Source organism: Lepus europaeus, chromosome 7 (assembly GCF_033115175.1).
Source record: "Lepus europaeus isolate LE1 chromosome 7, mLepTim1.pri, whole genome shotgun sequence".
Lineage (NCBI taxonomy): Eukaryota > Metazoa > Chordata > Mammalia > Lagomorpha > Leporidae > Lepus > Lepus europaeus.
Window position 1 is genome coordinate 88,488,343 of NC_084833.1, and position 24,319 is coordinate 88,512,661.

The window sequence follows — 24,319 nt, forward strand, 5'->3', positions numbered from 1 at the left end:
ATACATAAAATCAAATATGTTACCATCAGTGGTGTGTTCATCACCATGAACTATTTTTTATAGCTTAAAATATCTCAAATTGTGATGCATCTTCAATGAAATATATTAATGTGTAGTCTTTGCCTTCAAGTTTATTTGAAGGAACTAAAGTATATAGAACAAAATAGAGAAGACCTACCCCAAATTATTGAAGAATATAGGGCATGTGTTGATAGCACAGAACAAAGAACATCAAGATTACTTTGGGTTATATTAAAGATCAAATTGTACCCTTCCAAGTACAGATGTTGAAATGACAATTTCCAGTATCTCTATTTGGGGATAGGGTGTTTAAAAAGATTATTATGTTAAAAAGAGGACAGTAAGGTGGGCCCTAATGCATTTTTACCTAAAAGGAGAAATTGAGACACTCAAGACACTAAGGATAGAGGAGCGCTTAGGATAACTGTGTGAATACACAATGAAGAGGTGGCTCTGCAAGTCAAGGACAGAGGAATCAAAATAGTCCAAACCTCCCAAAACACTGAGCTTGAACTTCTGGGCTCCCAAAATATGAGAAAGTAACTTTTTGGTGTTTAAGCTACCTGGTCTTTAGTACTTGGTTCTCAAAACTCTAGAAGACTAATATTGGGGGTCCCAGAGAGCTTTGAGACAACTTGATATACAGTTCATCCTGAGATGAATTAGGCATGCAAGAAACCACGGGAACAAAGCACTCAAGGCAGAAAAAATAACCTCCAAAGGATAGCCTAAGAGAAAAATGGAGCACTCATAAGATAGCAACCTCTGTGTGTGTGCGTGTGTGTGTGTGTGTGTAAACTCTGGAGTATACAAAGTGTTCTCAGCAAAGGAAGCAATGGAGTAATAAATAAAGGTAGAGAAGTAATCAAAAAACAAATGACCTTGGGCTTGACATTCAGGTACAGGAATTTGGACTCCAAACCATGGAGTCAAAGAGTTTTAGGCCTGTAGAAGAGATAAAAATAAAAAGAAATGTGTAGTTTTCTCTAAAACATATGTCAAAAGTGGCTGATTTTTTTTAGTTCTGGGAGGCAAAATACTAGAATCTTCACTAGCCTACAACATTTGTAACACATATGAAAATAATAAACTGTACATGTGTCTCTGTAAGGAACCGGCTGCTTTACAAGGTGCAGATACAATAAGAACAGATGATACTTTCAGAGTGAAACATCTCTCACCTTCTTGAGCTTATTACTACATCTTTTAATTTTACTACCTTCTCCCGTGTTGCTCGTTCTCATTTAGACTTTAGCATCCTTATAGCTGTTCCCCACACATTTTTGTTATCACTCTTATTTATTACACATTACATAACTATTATGCCTCCATTGACTTTAAACAGTCATTTATAAGATTATAAATTTAGAAAGTCACATAATTAACCTACAGCTTAAAAGCTACCCCTCCTGAAAGTTTCCACAAGAGCCTTTGTCATGACAGTTTCTGTCACTAAGTGAAAATGATGGTGAAACAAATCAATTATTAAATATATGTGTGATCTAGCTTATGCTTTAGAGTGGTACCTAATATGTACCACTGTGGACAGTAACATGAAATTCTGCTTAAAATCAAATTTTATGTTTGGAGACTCTTTAATACCTTATATTTTTATTTACAGAGATCAGGCTAATATACTTTGACAGATGTAGATTTTAAATTAAAATATTAACATAATCATTAATATACCTTGAAAATAATATTAATATATAAATATAATATATAAAATAATAAATAATATAAAATAATATTTAATATACCTTGAAAGACATAGACATTAAAATAATCATTCATTTCAAATGAACACATAAGTAAAACACGTCTCTGTGAATGATGCTGGGATTCCATCTGACCTGAGAATCTTATTAGTACTGAGGATGGAGGATGAGGGACTTGGGAGAGCTGGGGAAAGACCATGTGGATGATGGCATAACTGGACCCCATGGCAAACAAAATAGGGTCTGAAATCTAGCTGGGGTTTGCTCACCACCTCAGGACTGCAGGATGTTGCTTTTGCCTTTGCCTTCATTTAAAGAGGTTTGGTGGTTCTATGGATTTTTTTGTTTTGATTTGTGTTGTCTTGTTGTTTTTGGTAGGGGTGCATCGGTTTTACTGCAAAGTCTGACACACAGTAGCACTGCAAATATATGGGCAAACTGAATTGAAACATTAAGTCTCAGCAAGGAGTTTTTTAAAAACTTCCACAGGCATAAATGGGTGTGTTAAATGTCACCGTAATTTTGGTGTGTTTTCTGGAAGTTTAAAATGTATTAATTTTTAAATTTAAAGCATTTGGAAAATTTTATTTTCCTTGCAGATTTACCCACACTGGATGATACACATTCCTTGATCCCCAAATAACATAAAACTGAATGATTATTTTCAAATTTTATTAATATAATGTAGCCATAGTTAAATGATATTGAGAGTAAATATTTATAAGGCAAAAGTACTTTGCAAACAATAGAAAAAGGCTTTTGTTTTTCATCTTAACTAGGTTTATAAATATTAGCTATAAACTATGTAGCTTTTTTATACAAGGTACACAAATAGAAGAGAAAGTTGCTGAAAAGATAAGTTAATACAATCTGCCATTTGCATGGAAAAAATTTACTCATTTGACTATGTTCCATGCAAGCAGGCTAAGGAAAAAGAAAACTTTTTTTGTTAAGATTTAAGTATTATTGATAAGGTATTATATAAATAGATGTATTTTAAATTGTGAAAAAAGCCATATGAAAATAATAACAGATGTATTGCTGAATTGAAATAGAAGAGGCTGGCGCCACGGCTCACTAGGCTAATCCTCCGCCTGCGGTGCCGGCACCCTGGGTTCTATTCCCGGTCGGGGCGCCGGATTCTGTCCCGGTTGCTCCTCTTCCAGTTGCTGTGGCCCGGGAGTGCAGTAGAGGATGGCCCAGGTCCTTGGGCCCTGCACCCGCATGGGAGACCAGGAGGAAGCATCTGGCTCCAGGCTTTGGATCAGCGCAACGTGCCAGCCGTAGTGGCCATTAGGGGAGTGAGCCAAAGGAAAGAAGACCTTTCTCTCTTTCTCTCTCACTAACTCTGCCTGTAAAAAAAAAAAAAAAAAAAAAAAAAAGAAAGAGGCTGCAGAGTGGCTGCAGAGTGTATTTGTGTCAGAGCTGTCTTTATCTCTTTGAGAAACATGTGGTTTCTGCACTGCGGCTTGGGATTCTGACTTGGTGAATGGCTGGGCACAGGCTGTAATTCAGTTCCTGGCCACTACTCTGCAGGTGTCCTGTGTAAGGCACAACCTACACGTGTACCTGCAGCTACTCATTTGGCAACAGATATTTGTGGGATATATCTCAAATACTGTACTAAATTTGACATTTTTGACTGAATAAATATGATTATCCATTAAAGATACATAATATCCCTTGATTCCTTTCCAAAAATATCCATCATTTAAATGAAGTAGCCTGTGATGGCCTTGTTGAATATGATATGCTGTTAACACTCTGGCCTTAGGATCAGCCCTTAAGGCATTTGGATCTGGCTAAAAAGCCCATGAGGGTATTTCAGGCATGGAAAACCAAGACACTGTGGCAAGAAAAAATGACTTAAGTGAACCATCTCTGTGAGTGAGATCCCAGTGGAAAGAATGGGCCATCAAAAAAAGAGGTACCTTTCTCTGAAGGGAGGAGAGAGCTTCCACTTTGACTATGGCCTTGTCTAAATAAGATCAGAGTTTGTGAACTCAAGAGACTTCCATAGCCTTGGCAGCTCATGACAAGAGCCTCTGGTGATTACTGACGTCATAAACAAGAGTGTTGGCCGGCGCCGCGGCTCAATAGGCTAATGGCATCAGCACCCTAGGTTCTATTCCTGGTCGGGGCTACGGATTCTGTCCCGGTTACTCCTCTTCCAGTCCAGCTCTCTGCTGTGGCCCGGGAGAGCAGTGGAGGATGGCCCAAGTCCTTGAGCCCTGACTTGCATGGGAGACCAGGAGAAGCACCTGGCTCCTGGCTTCAGATTAGTGTGGTGCGCCAGCTGCAGCGGCCACTGAGGGGTGAACCAATGGAAAAAGGAAGACCTTTCTCTCTGTCTCTCTCTCTCACTGTCCACTCTGCCTGTCAAATAAATAAATAAATAAATAGAGTGTCAATTGTTATATCAACAATAGGCATCACTGTGCACCTAATCCGCCAGTAGGATCTCTGTCCTTAATGTGTTGTACTATATGAATTAATGGTAAAACTACTGCTCAAACAGTACTCTATACTTCGTGTATCTGTGTGGGTGCAGTCTGTTGAAATTTTTACTTAGTGTTACTAAGTTGATCTTCTGTATATAAAGATAATTAAAAATGAATCTTGATATGAATGGGATGGGAGAGGGAGTGGGAGATGGGATGGCTGCGAGTGGGAGAGAGGTTATTGGGGGAAAAGCCACTATAATCCAAAAGTTGTACTTTGGAAATTTATATTTATTAAATGAAAGTTGAAAAAAATGATATGCTGTTAAATCAAATTCTATGCTTAAGTTTTCTGCTTACCTATAAGAGTTTCTAATCCAAACTTCACAATTTATAATTTCTAGCTTAAATTCAACATTTTCTAATATTTTAACCTAGGATTTAATTATGTCTTTAAAATTCTGATAGGGCATTGTTGTCTAGGAGATATATATAATAAGAACTTGAAGCAAATTACCGGGTATTAATTTAACAATAGATTTGAGGGGCAGGCCTTTAGTTCAGGGGTTAGGATTCTGCTTCAGACACTTATATCCCATATTAGAGAGTCTCAGTTTGAGTCCCAGCTCTGTTTACAGTGTCAGCTTCCTGGAAGATAGGAAGTGATAACTCAAGTATTTGGGTCTCTGTCACCAATGTGTGATACCCAGATTGAATTCTTGGCTCCTGGCTTTGACCGGCCACAGCCCTTGCTATTGCATTTGGGGTGTGAACCAGAAGATGGATAATCTTACTCTGTCTATACCTGTCTCTGTATCTCTACCTTTCCTTAGATAAAAATAAATAAATGGAAAAAGAATATGACTTTCTATTTTAAGAAATCGGACTGGGAAAATAAAAGTATAAGAATATTTTAGAGTTGTCCCAAGGAATGTGTGTGTGTGTGTGTGTGTATATACATAGAAGGGGTCTTCAATATTTTATGATACATTGAAATTAAAGTTAAGTTTACCTTGATGAAAAAAAACAGCTTTTGAAAGCTATGCCTAACTTAGTCAGAATATGCATTTTCCATGAAGCTTTTGAAGATTTCTGGATAGAGAAGACTAAGTTTAAGGAATTCTCTCATGGTTTTGAGAGGTGACAAGTCTAAATCTTTTTCTTGGCCTTTGCTGTTAAGGCCTTTTAACTGATCAAATGAGACTGATCTGCACTGTTGAGGGTAATATTCAATATGACAAAATAATAAAGTGAAAATACCATGTACCACTGTTAAATTATCATTGAGGTTCTAACGAATAATTATGATAGCTTGGCATCTGTCATAAATTCACAAAAATCACTACTTTGTTAGAAATTATCACTGCATATCAGAGTAACCTGCTTTTTTCTCTGGTAGCTATAGTACTACATTTATCTAATTCAACAGCCAATTTTTTGTATTTCCTTTTTTAAAATGATTTATTGATTTGATTTGAAAGAGTTGGAGAGGCAGAAAGTGTGAAAGGGCTTCCATTCCCAGATGGCTGGGCCACACCAAAGCCAGGAGCCAGGAAATCTATCTGGATCTCTTACATGACTGGTAGGGGCTCACATACTTTGGCCATCTTCCACTGCCTTCGCAGGAACATTGGTAGAGAGCTGGTTAGGAAGTGGAGCAGCTGGGACTTGATCCTGTGCCCATATGGGATGCTGTTGTTGAAGGTGCCAACTTAGCCTGTTGCATTAAAACTCTAGCCACTGTTTTAAATTTCTAATAACTGAGATGCTTTATGTTATGAAAATATCCTCTGATTCATAATCAGGTTAGAATGCCTTAATGCAATATAGGCTGCCTAAGCACACTTGAAGTGGACAGAGGATACCTCTACTTTACTGGATCTCATTTTAGCAAAATCTAGCCCACATGCAGTTTCCCAGTCCTGCAGGCTGTGATTAACAAGAGGACATAAATAGTCATACTTTACTGAGGATGTGAATAGCCCCTTATCTGTTCACTGAACGTGGCCACAAGAAGACAAATTTTCCCTAAACCTAACTCATTGGGATATTTCACCTCTAAAAACTAATTCCTAGCTTAAAAATAAACCCTTCAAAAACTTTCTACTGCTTATTCTACTAAGTTTAGAAAATTTCATTAAATGAGATTCCACAAGTTTTATCTACCTTAAGGCAGGTTAAGTATTTTCTTTCCATTGTGTTTATACATTGTGTCTTGCTGTTATAAGACTTTCTGATATTAGAAAGTGTTATAAATTCCTTTGAATGATTTTTGCAAAAATATGCATAGTAAGGTTATAAGTATGAATCCCCATGGTTTCCTCCAGTAAGAGGGAAATATTTTACCCACCAGGAGAAAAGTAGCTTAATTTCAAGATGTATAAGTAAGGAAAATAACATTTTCAATACTGACAATTACATTCTATAAAAGAAAAATAAGGAAAACTAACTAACATATGATGTGGGCAACAATATAAATATTAGTCCATGTAATTACAACATATCACCACCGTGGTATTCAGCATGTATTTTAACATCTATTTAAGTAGTTGAAATTATAAAAGAATGGTGAGCACAGTCCCTTATGAATGTGTAGCTTTTGCTAAGTCAGTCTAAATTCACCAGTGCTCTATTCTCCCCTGTAAAATGTTAGGATGGCAAAAATCACTGTGCAGAATGATCAGCCATTAAGCCATTATTTTATACATTTTTAGTTTGATTTAGCCATGAGAAATCAGATTGTACTTGCATAGCATGCGTTTTTTTTTTGTTTGTTTGTTTTGTTTTGTTTTTTTCTAATAGGAAGACAGATATAAGGATGGAATGGAAAGCAAGAAACTTTGCTTCAATGACTAAAAAATAAGATCTTTTTATCAAATCAGTTATGTTTGGATTATAGTTTAATTTTTTGCTTTTATGCTTTACCTAATTTTTTTTAAGATTTCTTTTTATCTATTTACTTGTAAGTCATAAAGACAGAAAGGGAGACAGCAGAGTAAAAATCTTTCATCCCCTGGTTTACTTTCCAGATGGCTGTTGGTCTGGGCCAAGTTGAACCCAGGAGCCAGGAACTCCATCCTAGTCTCCCACATGGGTGGTAGGGGTCCAAGTACCAGGGCCATTTTCCACTACCTTCTCAGGTGCATTAACAGGGATCAGGATCAGAAGTGGAACAGCTGGCCTAGAACTAGTACCCAGTTATGGGATGCTGGTGTTGCATCTTAGTCACTAGGTTAAATACTCAACTTCTATTTAAGCTTTCATTATGTTTATTTTTTCTCTTTATTTATTTTTAGTGTTTTTTCATTTTAACAGATTCAGTGCAGTTCATACATAAAATTCTAATAATAATGATAGCCCCATCTGCCTGCCCTCCCTTGTCCTCTCTCCCTCTTCCTTTTTTTCTTCCTTCCTTCAATTTTTGAGATAATATGTTAATTTACATTACAGTCAATTGTCTTACTGCTCCAGCATACAGAAAGCTTAACAAGTAAAAAGCCTAAAGACCCAGGCTTAGTGGAAATATAGGCAAGGTCTAGAAACAAACCTAAAAATATTTATTTTATTTATTGAAAGGCAGAGTTAGAGAGATAGGGATAGACAGAGGCACACACACAATGAGAGAGAGAATCTTATGTTAACTGGGTCATTTCCCAAATAGCCGCTAAGACCTGGCTTTGCCTGGCCAAAGCCAGGAGGTTTGAACTCTTGTCCAGGTCTCCCATGTGCATGAAAGCAGCCCAAGCACTTGGGCCATCTTCCACTGCTTTCCCAGCTCATTAGCAGGAAGCTGGATGAGAAGTGGAGCAGCCAGGACTTGAACTGGTGCTCATATGGGATACTAGCATTACACAGAAGTTTAAACCTCAATGCCAGCTCCTACACTTAGCTTTAAGTGGGACTGTGAGCTTCTTAAAAAATGATTTATACTTGTTATTTGAAACTCAGATAAAATGAGAAAGCTAGAAATAGAAATGGAGAAGGCAAGGGAGAGAAGTGGAGAGGGTAGGGAGGAGCTAGAGAGATACCTTCCATCTGCTGTTTCATTGCCCAGATGTCTGTAATAACTAGGAATGGTCCAGCCTAAAGCCAGGAGCAGGAAATTCAATCCAGAGGAAGACCATGATCTTCACTTACCTTATGTGTTCAGGTCCCTGTTCGGGGCACCAGTTGCAGCTTGTCCTGCAAGGCTGCACTGTCGAGGAGAGCAGGGTGACAGTGTCCTTCCCACGGGGAGCACCGGAGACAAGTTTTGGCAAACATGTCTGTCTTTATTCACAGCCACGTACACTTTCAAAGGGCAGGGAGAAGGGGTGTAACTAATTCAAGGCAACAGAACTGATACTGGTGCCAATATGCCTCTGCAATCAGCTTGAAAATGGGTTGGGAAGAAATGTGCCTAGGGATCCCACCCCCTGCCAGCAGTCAGGCTAACTGCATGGGCTAGGCAGGCAGCCTCACGGGATCGCCCACAAATCCAGGTCTCCCATGTGGGTGGCAGGGACCAAAGTATTTCAAACATCACAAGTTGTCCCACAGGACGTATATTCCAGGAAACTAGAATTAGATGTGGATTTGGGATCACAACGCGAGCACTTTGATATGCAATGTGGGCATCTAAAATGGTAGCCTACCATTTGTGCCAAACACTTACCCTGGGATGTGAATTTTAAATAGAGCTGTGGTAGCAAGAAATAAAAGAAATCCCTTAGGTCTTTTTCTAGCAATCTCTTGGGGCTTTAATTTTATTTTATTATTTATTTTAAACGGAGAGGGAGGGAGGAAGGAAGGGAATAGCATTATGTTCCTTGAGTTGTATCTGCAAATCACATGGAATCTGTTAAAAACAAATTGCAATTAAAATAAAAAATTTAAAATAGGTAGATTTTTTTGTTTACAGATTCAAACTATATTCAAGAAACATTTGTGACTTGTACTATGATCCTATGGCAAGTCAGCAGCTGTATTGGATAAGAAATTTAGCCTGTAGCATAGAATCTGTCATCCTGGTTAGTTCTCCTTCTGCTACAATTGTCTGCTTTGGTAACAATACTTAGTTACTATAAGCTAAATGAATCTGTGCAGGAAAGGTATCTTGGCGAATGAATATGCGGACAGACTCCCAGTTACATTTCAGACCCTGTGCTTGACAGATCAGAGTGATAGGAAGCGTAAGGCATGACTTCTGCGTGTTGCCGTTTCTATAGTAGCTTGAATGGCTAACCTCAGACATACACAGCGTGTTTTGAGTAATTAGAATTTGAAAGCTGCTCTTAACATTAGCTATGAAGTATCTCAAAGGCAAGGGTAGGAAAGAAAATAATTGCTTTGCTTGTTATTAGTCTGGTGACAAAAGACGAGGTGAATGATATAATGTTTAAAAAAATGAAGAATTCAAATAATATCAAGAACATATGTATTACATGAGGCATTTTAAATTCCTGTGCTTCAGCAAAGGGAACAATCAACAGAGTCAACAGACATCCAACAGAATAGCAAAAAATATGTGTGAGTGACATATCTGATGAAGGATTAATATCCTGAATATATCAGTAACTTAAAAAACTCAACAGGGGCTGGTGCTGTGGCTTAGCAGGTAAAGCTGCCACCTGCATTGCCAGCATTCCATTTGGGCACCAGTTTGAGCCCCAGCTTCCAATCCAGCTCTTAGCTGTGGCCTGAGAAGTCAGTAGAGGAGGCCCAGGTGCTTGGGCCCCTGCACCTGCATGGGGGACCCAGGGAAGGCTCCTGGCTTCAGATCAACCCAGTGCTAGTTGTTGCAGCCATTTGGAGAGTGAACCAACAGATGGAAGACCCCATCCCTCCCCTCTGTTTCTGCTTCTCTGTGGCTCTGCCTTTAAAAAAAAAAAAATACAGTGAAGAAATGAGTGAATGACCTAACAGATAGTTTCCAAAAGAAAAAGAAAAAATGCAAATGGCCAACATGTATATGAAAAAATTTGTAAGTATCACTAACCACCAGGGAAATGCAAATCAAAATTACAATGAAATAACACCTAAAATCCAAAAGACAGAGTAACAAATGCTGACAAAGATGAGGAGAAGGGAAACACCTCTACAATACCGGTGTGAATGCAAATTAGCACAGCCACTGGAAAGCAGTATGGAAATTTCTTACAAAACTGGGAATAGACTTGCCATGTGATCTAGCAATCTTACTTCTGGATATAAACCCAAACGACAGGAATCTGTTGTACCAAAGAGACACCTGCACCACCATACTCTAGCAGCACTGTTCATAATAGCCTAATAGACTCAACCAAGGTGTCCATCATTAGGTGAATGAATAAAGAAAAAATGTGACACATACACAATGGAATATTATTCAGCTATTCAAAAGTGAAATTCTGCCATTTCTATCAAAATGGCTGCAACTGAAGGACATTATGCTGAGTGAAATGAGCTGCACACAGACACAAATACCACATGTTCTCCTGTATATGTGGGAAGTAAAATTTTAAAAAAAAGACAAACACCTAAATCTGTATATATGAAACGCATCAAACTTGTATAACTTAAATAAAAATTTAAAAACAATAAAATGGAAACAAAAAAGCCTGCATGTATCAGAATTGTTGCAAATATTTTTGTCAAACTTTTTTTTTTTTTTTCACACAGGCAGAGTGGATAGTGAGAGAGAGAGAGAGACAGAAAGGTCTTCCTTTTTGCTGTTGGTTCACCCTCCAATGGCCGCTGCGTCTGGCGCATCTCGCTGATCCGAAGCCAGGAGCCAGGTGCTTCTCCTGGTCTCCCATGCGGGTGCAGGGCCCAAGGACTTGGGCCATCCTCCACTGCCTTTCCAGGCCATAGCAGAGAGCTGGCCTGGAAGAGGGGCAACTGGGATAGAATCCGGCGCCCCAACCAGGACTAGAACCCGGTGTGCCGGCGCCGCAAGGCAGAGGATTAGCCTGTTAAGCCACGGCGCCAGCCTGTCAAACTTTTTATATATTTTTTTTATTTTTTAAATATTTATTAGTTGAAAGTCAGAGTTATAGAGTGGCAGAAGCAGAGAAAGATCCTCCATCCACTGGTTCACTCCCCAAATGGCCGCAACAACCAGGACTGGGCCCATCTGAAGTCAGAAGCCAGGAGCCTCTTGCAGGTCTCCCAAGCGTGTGCAGGGGCCCAAGGACTTGGGCCATCTGCCACTGATTTCCCAGGCCATAGAAGGGTGCTGGATAGAAGAGGAGCAGCCAGGACTTGACTGGTGCCCATATGGGATGCCTGCAATGCAAGTGGTGGCTTTACCCACAACACCACGTTGACAGTCCCTCAAACTTTGCTAACCATTTGTCAATCTAGACTAGAATATTTGAGCTCATTGAATTTCTGTTTGCAACCAAAGTGACCAACTGCCAGTTTTACTGCTGTGTCTACCTGACCTCTTTTTCACAGGGCAGACACTTTTCAAAACAAACTTACTGTGGTTTACAGACTATAAACCTGTGAAAACAAAACCAACAAAGCAACAAATGCCTTATGGAGACAAGGCATGCAGTGGATAATGTTCACATTACTGCTCTTAGCAGCTGTAATTATGGCACGGGGTTGCTAAGCCTGCATTCAGAAATGCTGAGAGTTTTTAAGCACAAAGTAAGTGTGGTGGGAAGCAAAGAATCCTTGACTTATCTGCCAATGTGAAAGCTGTGTTTTAAGACAAATTCCAAAACTTTAAGGAGGATGGTTTTTTCAGCTTTCTGGTCCTTTATTTCCCTTACTATTCAATTTCACAATTACAAAGATCAATCTTTCCAAGTCGTTGATTGATTGCCAACATTGATCTTGTACACAGAAGGTGGGAAAAAACATACATAAGTCTTGCTCTGCATTTCAGCACATTTCCTCCTTAAGTGTTTATATTGGCAGCCCTGCAATGTATGTTCATTGTTTGGAAATGGTTCCCTTATAGCATGGATTGTGGGTCATCTCCACTGCTCACCCTCATAAATTTCTTAATTAGAACAATGGTGAAAAATAATTGAAGAAAAGAAGGTGCAATTTTCTGAATGCTTGAGGAAGAACAACAATAAAACTCTACTGGAGGCCATGTAAAATAGACTCTAAACTTCTACATCTCTCCCAGAAATAGCAAATGTTCTTATGCTGAGCTTATTTTCTTTTTTACTGCAAAGCTTCAGTATTCTTTTTCCTACAGATCTTTTTACAATTGGCTAAGCCAGGGAAACCATAGAACTGCAGTATTCAGCTAAGAAGTTTTTGTAATGCTAGCCTATATGACTGCCTTGCAAAATAGCTTTCATTTTATTTCAACTTTAAGAGTACACAGCACCTTCCTGTGTTAAAAATAATTCTCTAGGCTTCCATCTAGAGAATACAATGAGGGGTTGGCATTGTGGCATAGCAGGTGTAAGCAGCCACCTGAGATGACAGTGCCCTCTATGAGCATCGGTTAGAGTCTCGCTGTGCCACTTTTTTTTTTTTTTTAAGGATTTGTTTATTTGTTTGAAAGGCAGAGAGGCAGGGGCAGAGAGAGAGAGAGAGAAAGTCTTCTATCCACTGGTTCACTCCCTAAATGGACACAGTGGACAGAGCTGGGCCAATCAGAAGCCAGGAGCTTCTTTCAGTTCTCCCATGTGGGTGCAGGGGCCCAAGGACATGGGCCATCTTCCACTGCTTTCCCAGGCCATAGCAGAGAGCTGGATCAGAAGTGGAGCAGCCGGCACTCAAACCGGTGCCCATGTGGGATGCCCGCACTGTAAGCGGTGACTTTACCTGCTATGCCACAGCATAGGCCCCCTGTTCCACTTCTGATTCAACTCCCTGATAATACATCTGTGAAGGCAGCAGAAGATGTAGACCCAGATGGAGTTCCTGGCTGCTGCTCCAACCCTGGCCATTCCACGCCGTTTGGGAAAGAACTAGCTAATGGAAGATCTTTTTCTCTCCCTCTGTCTGTCACTCTGCCTTTAAAATAAATGAAAATATTTTGTAAAGGAAACATACGATTGATTTTTTAAAGATTTATTTAAATATTTGCCAGAGTTACATAGGAGGAGGCAGAGACCTTCCATCTGCTGGTTCACTCCCCAAATGGCCCACGCTGAGCCAGTGCAAAGCCAGGCGCTTCATCCAGGTCTCCTAAACTGGAAGCAGGGGCCTAAGTACTTGGGACTTTTCCCTGGCTTTTAGAAGGGAGCTGGATCAGAAATAGAGTAGCCAGAACGTGAACTGGTGCCCTCATGGGATGCCAGCTACACTGGCAATGGCTTTAGCTGCTCTGCCACAGTGCCATCCCCCAATGACTGATTATGTCTACTGCTGTGGCTGCTAAAAAGGCAACATCACTCTAGGTTTAAATATTTGTGGTTTTTATTTGTACTAACCTCATTTAAGTCTCCTGCATGCCAAGAAAACATTTCATTGGATTCAATAAACATTTATTGAAAATGTTAATGTTGTGATAGGCATGGGGGACACAAAATTTAAGATATGAGTAATGCTTTTAAAGAGTTTATACATTAGAAAGGAAGACAGTCAAATAACAAATATAATCAAGTGTGACAAGTCAAAGAATTGGACTGTACATAAGAAAGAACAGAGGAAAAGCAGCAATTATGCATGCCTTTAGTGGAGGTGAGAAAGATGTCCAGAGATGCATTGCTAAAAAGTGACATAAGAAGGATTTTGAAAAGCTGAGATCTTGACCTATTAAAATCAAAGGTAACCATTATTTTATCAAGATTGTTTGGAAATACTTGCTTTAATGTAATTTCATATTTAAATGTTTAATATAAATTAATATTTTAATATAAATTGTAAATATAAACATGTAATATAGATATAAATATATTTTACATATTAGATTTAATATGTAAATATAAATTTAATTTAAACTTAAATTTAATATATTTATGTATTAACAACCATGTGTTTATTGCTTGTGCTTTGTGGGTCATTTCCACAAAATCTTATAAAAAAGATTTATTTATTTGAAAGGGATAGTTACAAAGAAACAGGCAGAAATAGAGAACAGGTGATGAGCCTGGAAATCCATCTGTGTCTTCCAGGTGGGTGTAGGGGCCCAAGCACTTAGGCCCCTATCCACAGCTTTCCCAGACATTGGCGGGGAGCTGGATTCAAAATCAAGCAAACAGGACTTGAATCAGCACTTGAACAAGTTGCACCACAATGCCCGTCCCCATTTCAACAAACTGCACAGACCAGCATCTCTGTTTTCTTCTAGCGGTTTAACTGTTGCAGGCCTTATATTTAAGTCTTTAATTCATTTGTGAGATTATTATTCAATAGGATTTGAGATAGAAACACAATAATATTTTTCTGAATGTAAATACCCAATTTTCCAAATACCATTTACTGAAAACTCCATCCCTTCCACATTGTGTATTCTTGGCAAGATTAGTGATGATCAGTTTGCCATAAATGTTTAGACTTATTTATAAGCAGTACAGGGAAAATTTACAAAACAAAGATTTTTCTCCTGAGTCTCATTTCCTCACCTGTATTATGATAGTTTCCACTTCAAAGGGGTAAAGCCACCACCTGTGATGCTGGCATCACATATAGACACTGGTTCGAGTCCCACCTGCTTTACTTCTGATCCAGCTCCTTGCTGATGCTCCAAGGAAAGCAGTGGAAGAAGGCCCAAGTGCTTGGGCCCCTGTACCCACATGGGAGATCCAAAAGAGGCTCCATGCTCCTAGCGTGGGTATATCCAGCCCTGGCTGTTGCAGCCATTTGGGCAGTGAGGCAGCTGATGAAGAATTTTCTTTCTTTCTGTGTCTGTCTTCCTCCCTCCCTACCTCCCTCCCTCCCTCTTTCTCTCTCTATAACTCTGACTTTCAAATACATAAAATCTTTAAAATAAATATGTTGCTTTTGAGCTCTAAGTTAGCAATGATATGGAAAGTGCTTAGAACTAGGCATGACATTTAATGTAGAATCAAACATTCGCTGAGCATCATACTGTTCAAGAGTATCTGAAACTTTAGTCACCCAGTCTTGCCATTTTACTTTACTAAATGTTTTAAAAATTTATTTATGAAAGAGTGAGAGGAATCTTCCATCTACTGTTTCACTTCCCAAATGCAAAAAATAGCCAGTGCTAGGGCAGGTCAAAGCAAGGAGCCTGGAATTCTATCTGGGTCTCCCAGATGGGTAAGAGGGACACAAGTGTTTGAGCGGTCTGTGTTGTCTCCTGCATACTAGCCGGAAGCTGGATTGAAAGTAGAGTTGGGACACTGTGCCAGACACTCTGATAGGGAGCATGAGCATCCCAAGCAGAGGCTTAAACCACTGTACCACAATGCCCACCCATGGTCTGGCTCTTTTAAATAAATAGCCTTTTTCCTCCAATGGAGTTCTCCTAGTTTGAGACTAGTTTTTGAGAAGTCCAGTAATAAACAACTTAAAAGAATGAAAAATGTATTTTGGACTACATATCAGTTCTCTAAGTCCCAAAGAACTTTCTCAAATGTGGGTTACAAGAACAATCAGCTTACACTTCCAACTTCCTTTTTATCTAATTTACATCTTTTTTTATTCAAAGCAAATCTATTTTAATTGTATATTATCATGGTTCCCCAGTGGGGATTATTGGTGCCAATGAGAGGATGCCACCACACCTGACACCCCTCAGAGTTACAGGCAGCTATAGAATTATGGTTGCCCAGTGAATGGCTGTGAATACCACTATAAATCTTTGCTATGAAAACCATGGGGAGGTTGACTTCCCTGCCTCCCTTTTCCTTCCTACTTGGGAGAAAGAATAAAATGGACTGCCTGCCAGCAATGTCTAAATGAAGGCCACAAGTCAAGAACTACACACCCGGTTAGTCTCAGAAAGCATTTTCAGGTTTGGATTGATAAATGACAGTAAAATAAATTTCGATTGTTGTGTCCCTGTTACATAAGGCTATTCCCAGATCAACAAGTGTCTTAATATGTTAAGTAATTTCAAGATTTCAAGCAGATTTTATGTGAAAATCAACATTGAATTGATATATTTTGAGATATTCTCTATATAGTAATACTCAAACTATCTTCACTACAAAATATTTGAGGTTTTTAACATATGTTTTAATATCTGTTCTACTTATAAAATAAAAAAATGTTTCTTTGCTAGCTTGAAAAGAGAATTTTGGCGATTAAAGAATTATATCTTGGCTTCATTTCAGTTTAGTTGCAGGGCACAATCTCCAGTCCTCCATTGTAGCAATATCATAATCTTTTCAAGTAATGTATCTGTATACAAATTTTTATGGGCTTGAGGAAGCATGTATCTGAAATATTTGAAGATATGCTCTTCCATGCAGGAGCTAAGAGCCACTCTTACCTCATCTGTGAGTGAAAAACAAAAATTGATAATATATTGAATCATGTTTTACCCGAAAGACTGCTTATTGCCAAAATCTAACTAAATACACTGTCAAGCTATTCCTTAAGAGACGGAAGAACTAGAAGTATCACTTACAGTAACTGAAATTAAGTGTGAACATTCAGGCTCATCACAGGAATAATATCTTTCTAAACATAATCTCTGAGAAAATTCCCTCTTAGAGCATCAGCGCTAAGGTGCAATTTATATTCATACTTTTTCATCTCATTAGAATCTTTTGTGAGCAATCTTTAGCCTCTAGCATCTGTTTCTGCTTCTAGAAATGTGGTTAGAAAGCAAAACTGAACTATTTGAGCTATCAAAGTTTTCATTAAAGCTGGTTTAGACAGAACTCGCCATGGCCTTTGAATTAATTAATGAACAAAGTGTTAATCTCACTTCTTACTGTGTAAAGAAGTGAGATAATTGTCTCTCACCATTATAACAAAGCTTTCATGGGGCAAGATGATCATTTTCTCCATTAGGTAAGCGATTTGTCCAAATAATAAATGTGCATTTAAATGAGAGATATAAGATGTATCAATTTTCAATCAATTCTCTTATACTAATCAATGATTTCTACTTTCACCTAAAGAATTTATCCCTCTCTTCCTCTATAAATCATGTAGGTCATTTCACCATTGTTCCATGCTGTTAAAAAGCTTATACCCCACATTCACATCAGATTATTAGCACCTAAACAATGTGCCCCTGTAAAAAAAATAGGCTTTCCATAACTGCCAATTATTAGATTTCTTTTCTATAAGCAAAGATCAGTTACCATAAGTCTTGTGACTGATCATGGCCTTTCCAAAATTCATGTTGATACTTAATCCTCAGTGCCACATCATAATACTTATGATGGCTCCTCCCTTGTAGATGTATTAAAAACTCTATTTAAAAGGCTTTAATCAATATCATCCCTTTTGCCCTACTTCTGCTTTGGCCATGTTGAGGGCATAGCATTTGTCCCCTCAGAGGATGCACCCATCATTTGCATCATTTCAGAAACAAAGAGATTGGGGCTTCACCAGAAACCAAACCTACTGGTGCTTTCATCTTGAATTTGTAGGTTCTGGGACTCTGAGAAATAAATTTTTGTTCTTTACATTTTACCCTGTCTCGGGTATTTTATTATGGCAGCACAAAGACACCATGTAAATGTAACTGCTCCTTCTCCATCTACAGGGATAAACTAAGATTCTCCGTTTCACATGTTTAAAGGTAATTCTGATGACAATTACATTTCTCCATGCAATTGCAAGCTGAACACCACTGGTGATCTACTCTGATGACATGGTCAACAAATGAGTGAGCCTAAATGAAAATAACATGCTCACCCTTAGCCCTCTGCCCTCTGCTGAGCTGCCTGCCTGGCCTGTTCAGATATACTCTCTCCATTCAACCATGTAACCTCACTCTCCCCAAGTCTGAGTGACTGGGTACTCTATCTGTCCCTTCTGTTCTGACGGATGCCCTATCCCCAATAAAACCTTATTGCTTTACAAAAAAAAAAAAAGAAATGAGTGAATAAACAGATCAATAAATTCATAGATAGCAAAGTAAAGAGTTAAAAATATTATCAAATATTCTAGGAATACTAGGCAATTATTTCAAGATTAACATAATTAATTAAACAAGAAACTGTGAGTTACATATTGTACTTGAAAAAATTTGTGTCCTTGACTCAATTCAACATTACTATTCATATTATTATTCAAAACCGATGATTAATGCAAGCTTGAGTTCACTATATTTTTCTGCATAAAGAGCTTTATTTAACATCTGATCTTATAACTATTCCTATAAATGCAGGTTCCATGCTGTTATGAAACAATTGCCCCTTCAAAAGTTTTTAAATCATACTACAGAAAAACTATCATATTTAAACAAATTAAGTGTCTTAAATCTCAAGCATGCTATCTCTATATGGTATCAGAACAAAAGGAAGAACAGAAGACAGAGGTTTGTGATCATCCAGGACATCAAGAGTTTGTAGTTGTGTAGCCTGGAGGAAGCCAAGAACTATGCAACATAAGCCTATGGATTATAGAGATTCAGTGAAATGTAACAAGCAAAGGATGTGCAGAGTCTGAGATTCTATAATAGAATTCACAACATTTCAAATAGCATTTTGATTGAGGAAAAAAAAAACTGAGAAAAAGATAGTGAGAAGGTAGTGCTGAATGTTTCTCCCTGTTTCTTATTTTCAGGATCTCCTTTGGCTTTAGCTCACACTAGTCTGAGGTACCACAGAAGCCACCCTAGGACCATATGTATTATACAGACTTCAATCTTTGCCAAATTTTCAGTTAAAAAAAAAAAAAAAAACCTCAAAAACAGATTTAGTTTTTTTCTGCTTTAATTTTTTTAATATAAACAGATGTCAAGTAGTTCATCCATGTAATTCTCCTTTTTTAATTTTTCAATAACATTTTAATTTGCTTTGTAGCACAGGCTTAATTTACTTAATAGTCAAACAAGTAACAGTTAGAAAGACCACTGTTTCACAGGAGAATAGACAGGAATATAAGAAAAAATAATATCCCAGTGTGTCAGTTTCACTCTTATACATTAAATTTATTTTTGTAATCTATATATGAGCTACCACAACTTAGAGAAGCGTGATATTTTTCTTTTTGGGTCCAGCTTATTTCATTAAGCATAATGGTCTCTAGTTGCATCTATTTTGTTGCAAAAGTCAGAATTTCATTCTTTGTTATGATTGAGTAGTATTCCATCATGTGTATATAACACATTTTCTTTATCTAGACATCAGTTGAAGGACATAGGTCAGTTCCATATCTTTGCTATTGTGAATTGAGCCACTATAAATTTGGTTTACAGGTAATTCTTTCATATGTTGATTTCATTTACTATTTGTGTATTTCTAAGAATGGGATATTTGGGTCATATGGTAGACCTATTTTAGATTTCTGAAGAATCTCTGTACTATCTGACATAATGATTGTACTAGCCTACATTCCAACAGTGTACTAAGGTACCTTTTTTCTCCATATCTTCACCAGAATTTGTTGCTTTTTCATTTTTTGAATGATAGCCATTCTACCTGGGGTGAGGTGATTCCTTGCTGTGGCTATCAGTTGCATTTCCCTGATGGCTAGTGATCCTAAGTATTTTTTCATGTCTATGCTGGCTATTTGTATTTCATCCTTTGAAAAACGGCTGTTAATGTCCTTTGCCCATTTCTTACTTTCTTTGTTTTGTTGTTGTAGAGTTTCTTGAGCTCCTTATATATCCCAGATAGTAATCTGTTATAAGATTGATAGTTTGAAAATATTTTCTTTCATTTTGCCAATTGCCTCTTTATTAAGAATGTCTTTGGCTTTGCAGAAGATTCTTAGCTTGATGTAATCCCATTTGCCTGTTTTTGCTTTTATTGACTGCTTCTGGGATCGTATCAAAAAATTCTTTGCCTATACCAATGTCTTGCAGTATTCCTCCTATGTTTTCCTCCAGTAATTTGATGGTTTTGGGTCTTAAGTTTAGATCTCTGATCTCTGTGATTTTTGTTTAGGGTGTAGACTGTAATCTTGCTTCATATTTCTGCATGTAGAAATCCAATGTTTCCAACATCATTAGTTGAAGTGACTGTCCTCCTCCAGGGAGTGATTTTTTTTTTTTTTTTTAATTTTTGACAGGCAGAGTGGACAGTAGAGGGAAACAGAGAGAAAGGTCTTCCTTTTTGCCGTTGGTTCACCCTCCAATGGCCGCCGCAGTAGGCACGCTGCGGCTGGCGCACCGCACCGTTCCGATGGCAGGAGCCAGGTGCTTCTCCTGGTCTCCCATGGGGTGCAGAGCCCAAGCACTTGGGCCATCCTCCACTGCACTCCCTGGCCACAGCAGAGAGCTGGCCTGGAAGAGGGGCAACCGGGACAGGATCGGTGCCCCGACCGGGACTAGAACCTGGTGTGCTGGCGCCGCAACAGGGAGTGATTTTATCTTGTTTGTCAAAGATTAGTTGGTTGTATGTGTGTAGATTAATTTCTGAGGTTTCTATTCTGTTCTGTTAGTCTACATGTCTATTATTGTGCCAGGAGTTGGGTGTTTTGATTCTAACTGTCATGTAGTGCATCTTAAAATCTTTAATGTGCTGTACATTGCTATTTAATGCTATAATTAGTAATCCAATGGTAGTTTTTGTTGCTATATGGGCAAAATGTTGAAATCTTTACCTAATATATACTAAACTGATCTTCTGTATACAAAGAGAATTGAAAATGAATCTTTACACGAATGGAAGGGGAAAGGGAGTGGGAAAGGGGAGGGTTGCGGGCGGGAGGGAAGTTATGGGAGGGGGGAAGCCATTGTAACCCATAAGCTATACTTTGGAAATTTATATTCATTAAATAAAAGTTTAAAAAAGGAAAAAAAATCTGGTATTGTGATGCCTCCGGCTTTGTTTTTGAGATTGCTTTAACTGTTCGGGAAACTTGGGGTTCCATATTAATTTTAGGATCTTTTTTGTAAATCTGAGAGGAATGTTTTTGATAATTTGATTAGGATTACACTGAATCCATAAATTGCTGTGGATAGTGTGGACATTTTGATTATATTAATTCTTCCAATCCATGAACATGGAAAATTATCTCATTTCTTTCTTTCCTTAATGCTTTGTAATTTTTGTTGTAGAGAATTTTTGCATCCCTGGTTAAGTTTATCCCAAGGCACTTAGTTTTTCTGGCTATTTTAAATGAGGCTGATCTTCCAAAGTTCTTTCTCAGCCAAGGCATTGTTAGGGTACACAGATGCTATTGATTTTTGTGAGATAATTTTATTTATTGCAAATTTGCCAAACTCTTATGAGTTCTAAATGTCTGTTACTAGATTCTTTTGGTTCTCATATATTGGGGCATGTCATCTGCAAATAGGGATAATTTGACTTCTTTCTTTCCAATTTGTACCTTTTTATTTATTCTTCTTGCTTAATGGCTCTGTCTAAAACTTCCAGAATTGTACTGAATAGTAATGGTGAATGTGGGCATCCTTGTTGGCTTCTAGATCCTAGTGGAGTTGCTTCCAGGTTTTACCCATTCAGTATGATGCCAGCTGTGGGTATGACATATATTGCCTAGATTGTGTTGAGGAATGTCCCTTCATTAATCAATGGAGAGAGGGAAGGGAAGCAGCATGACCTGCTTTCATAGAGTCTGTTCTTTAGGCCAGATGCAAACAAAATTCGCCAGTGGCACAGGGCTGCTGCAGCCTCCTTTTACCTTGCTTTGGGAAGATGGCTTCTCCCCACTGAGCACTGGTGGTAGGAGTCACTGATAGCATACTACCAGCTGCTGAATATTTGCACACTGTCCTTGCTGCTCTGTGGAGTCTTTCTTCTGTAAGTTTTCCACTAAAATTTTCTCTATATAAAAATATTTTTGGTAGCTTCCTTTAGTTAAAATCAGTATATCTTGTCCTTAGTCTGCTATCTTCGATCTGAAAACTCATTTTGATATAGACATTTATTCATGGCACTCAAAGGATAACTTTAAAGCTATTATTCACTGAATATGCAGTGGTAAGGCCAATCTGGTTTTTCAGAAGCTATCCATTCAGATTGGCCAGTGGTCTTTGCTGGTGGTTGTGCATGCCATAGAGCTGCTAAGTATTTTAAATTTCACCCCTAGATGTGGTAGAGTGGGAGTAAAGACAGAGATCTTTAAATACTTCTGTAATTTAAAAGCATCAAAACAATGTAAACATATTTCTAGCTTGTTGAATTTATTTATTTGAAGTGCAGAGATGAAATAGGAGGAGGAGAGGAGAAAGGGAGAAAGAGGGGGAGAGCGAGAGTGGTGGAAGGAGAGAGAGAGAATCTTCTGTCTTCTGATTCACTCTCCAAATGCTCCAACAGCCAGTGTTGAGGGCTGGGCCAAGCTGAGGCCAGGAGCTCAGTCCAGTTCTTCCATGTGGATGACAGGGACCCAAGTACTTGAGCTACCATCTGCTGCCTCCCATCTGAGCAGAGATGGATCCAGAACCTAGGTACTCCAATACGGGCTGCAGGCATCCAAATCAGTGTCCTAAGTGCCATAGGAAACACTTGCCACCCTCTCCCCATTTCTAGACTGATAGTCACCATTTAGCTTGCCCACTCTCGTCTTTTCTTTCTTAAATTCCCTTAAATCCCATTCATTTATAATGTTGAGCAGCTTTAATTGACTTTAATTTACTGATTTGCCTTGACTAATGCCTTAGTGTCTCCTCACAAATAATTATAAATAAATCTTTTTAAATAGAGAGCCTTCCTTCCTTAGGAGAAATTATGATACCAGTTATCAGGATCATATTTTTATTTTTTTGTTTACTTGATTCTTTTTTAAGTAGACTTAATTTTTTTAGGGTATCCACCCTTCACAATAAAGTTAAGTGGAAGGTACATGAACTCCCATTTCATCTTGTCCCTCCTCCCTTATCCATGGAGTCTCCCCTACTATCAACATCCTTGAGCCAATGTGGCACATTTGTTACAATCTGTGACCCTATTGGGACACATCATTATCACCCCAAATCCATAGTTTAGATTGGTGTGCACTCTTTGTGTCACTTACTCTACAGGTTTTGACAAATGTATAATGACATGTTTCCATTGTTGTAGCATCGTACAGAATAGTTCCATTGCCTTAAATGTCTCCTCCCTCCCAACCCCTGGCAACACTGACTTTTTTTTTTTTTATTGTCTATTATAATGCGTGTTCTATAATGTCCTATAGTTCAAGTCATATTCTGTGTACCCTTTTCAGGTTAAGTTCTTTGACTTAGTCATATTCTTTTAAGGTTTGTGATCTCATTTTTTTGTAATTGCAGAACAACACTCCATTGTCTGAATTAACTAAAGTTTATCCATTCACTTACGGAAAGTTATCTTGGTTGCTTGCAAGTTGTGGAAATTAGGAATAAAGCTGTTTTAAACATCTGGGTACAGATTTTTATAAAGACGTAAATGTTCAATTTTGGAGAGCAAATACAAAAGAAAGTGATGATGGTTTACTAAGAATGTGCTTACTTTTGTAAGAAATTGCCAAACTCTCTTCCAAAGTGGCTGAACCCTTTTGCATTCCTCCTAGCAATGAATGAGGAAATTCCTATTGCTTCACATTTAGTGTTGTCAGTGTTTCTGATGTTAGCCATTCTGAAAGGTGTATGGTGGTATCCTGTTGTGTCAATTTGCAATTCCCTCATGACATATTGGACGTCTTTTCATATACTTGCCATCTTTAAGTGTTTTTTAGTAATGCTTGTCCAGGTATTTTGCTGATCTTTGAATCAGGATTACATATTTATTGTTAAATATTAAGTGTTTTTGTATGCTTTGATTAACAACTTTATCAGGTTTATCTTTGTTAATATTTTCTCATGGATTATGATTCATATTTTTATTTTTCCAGCATGTTTTTTAATTTTTTTCATTCCAATACAGTTGTTTCATAGTATCTGGTAAGGGAATTAGAGATCCTGAGAAAATTTTACTAAATTATTTCTAAACTATCTTCCAACTTTAGCAACTTAGTGTGGTTTTCAAGTAGTATTTTGATGTCCCAGTTTATCACAAGTAGGATACTATGAAAAAGAGTTAGGAAACTCATTCAGATTTAGAAATACTCAATACTTTAAGATTTTGTTTCATTTATTCTAGAAAAATAAAATGAAAAAAAGCTTCCCTCCCTCATATTTTTTTTCTGACAGGCAGAGTTAGAGACAGACAGACAGAAAGGCCTTCCTTTTCCATTGGGTCACCCCCTAAA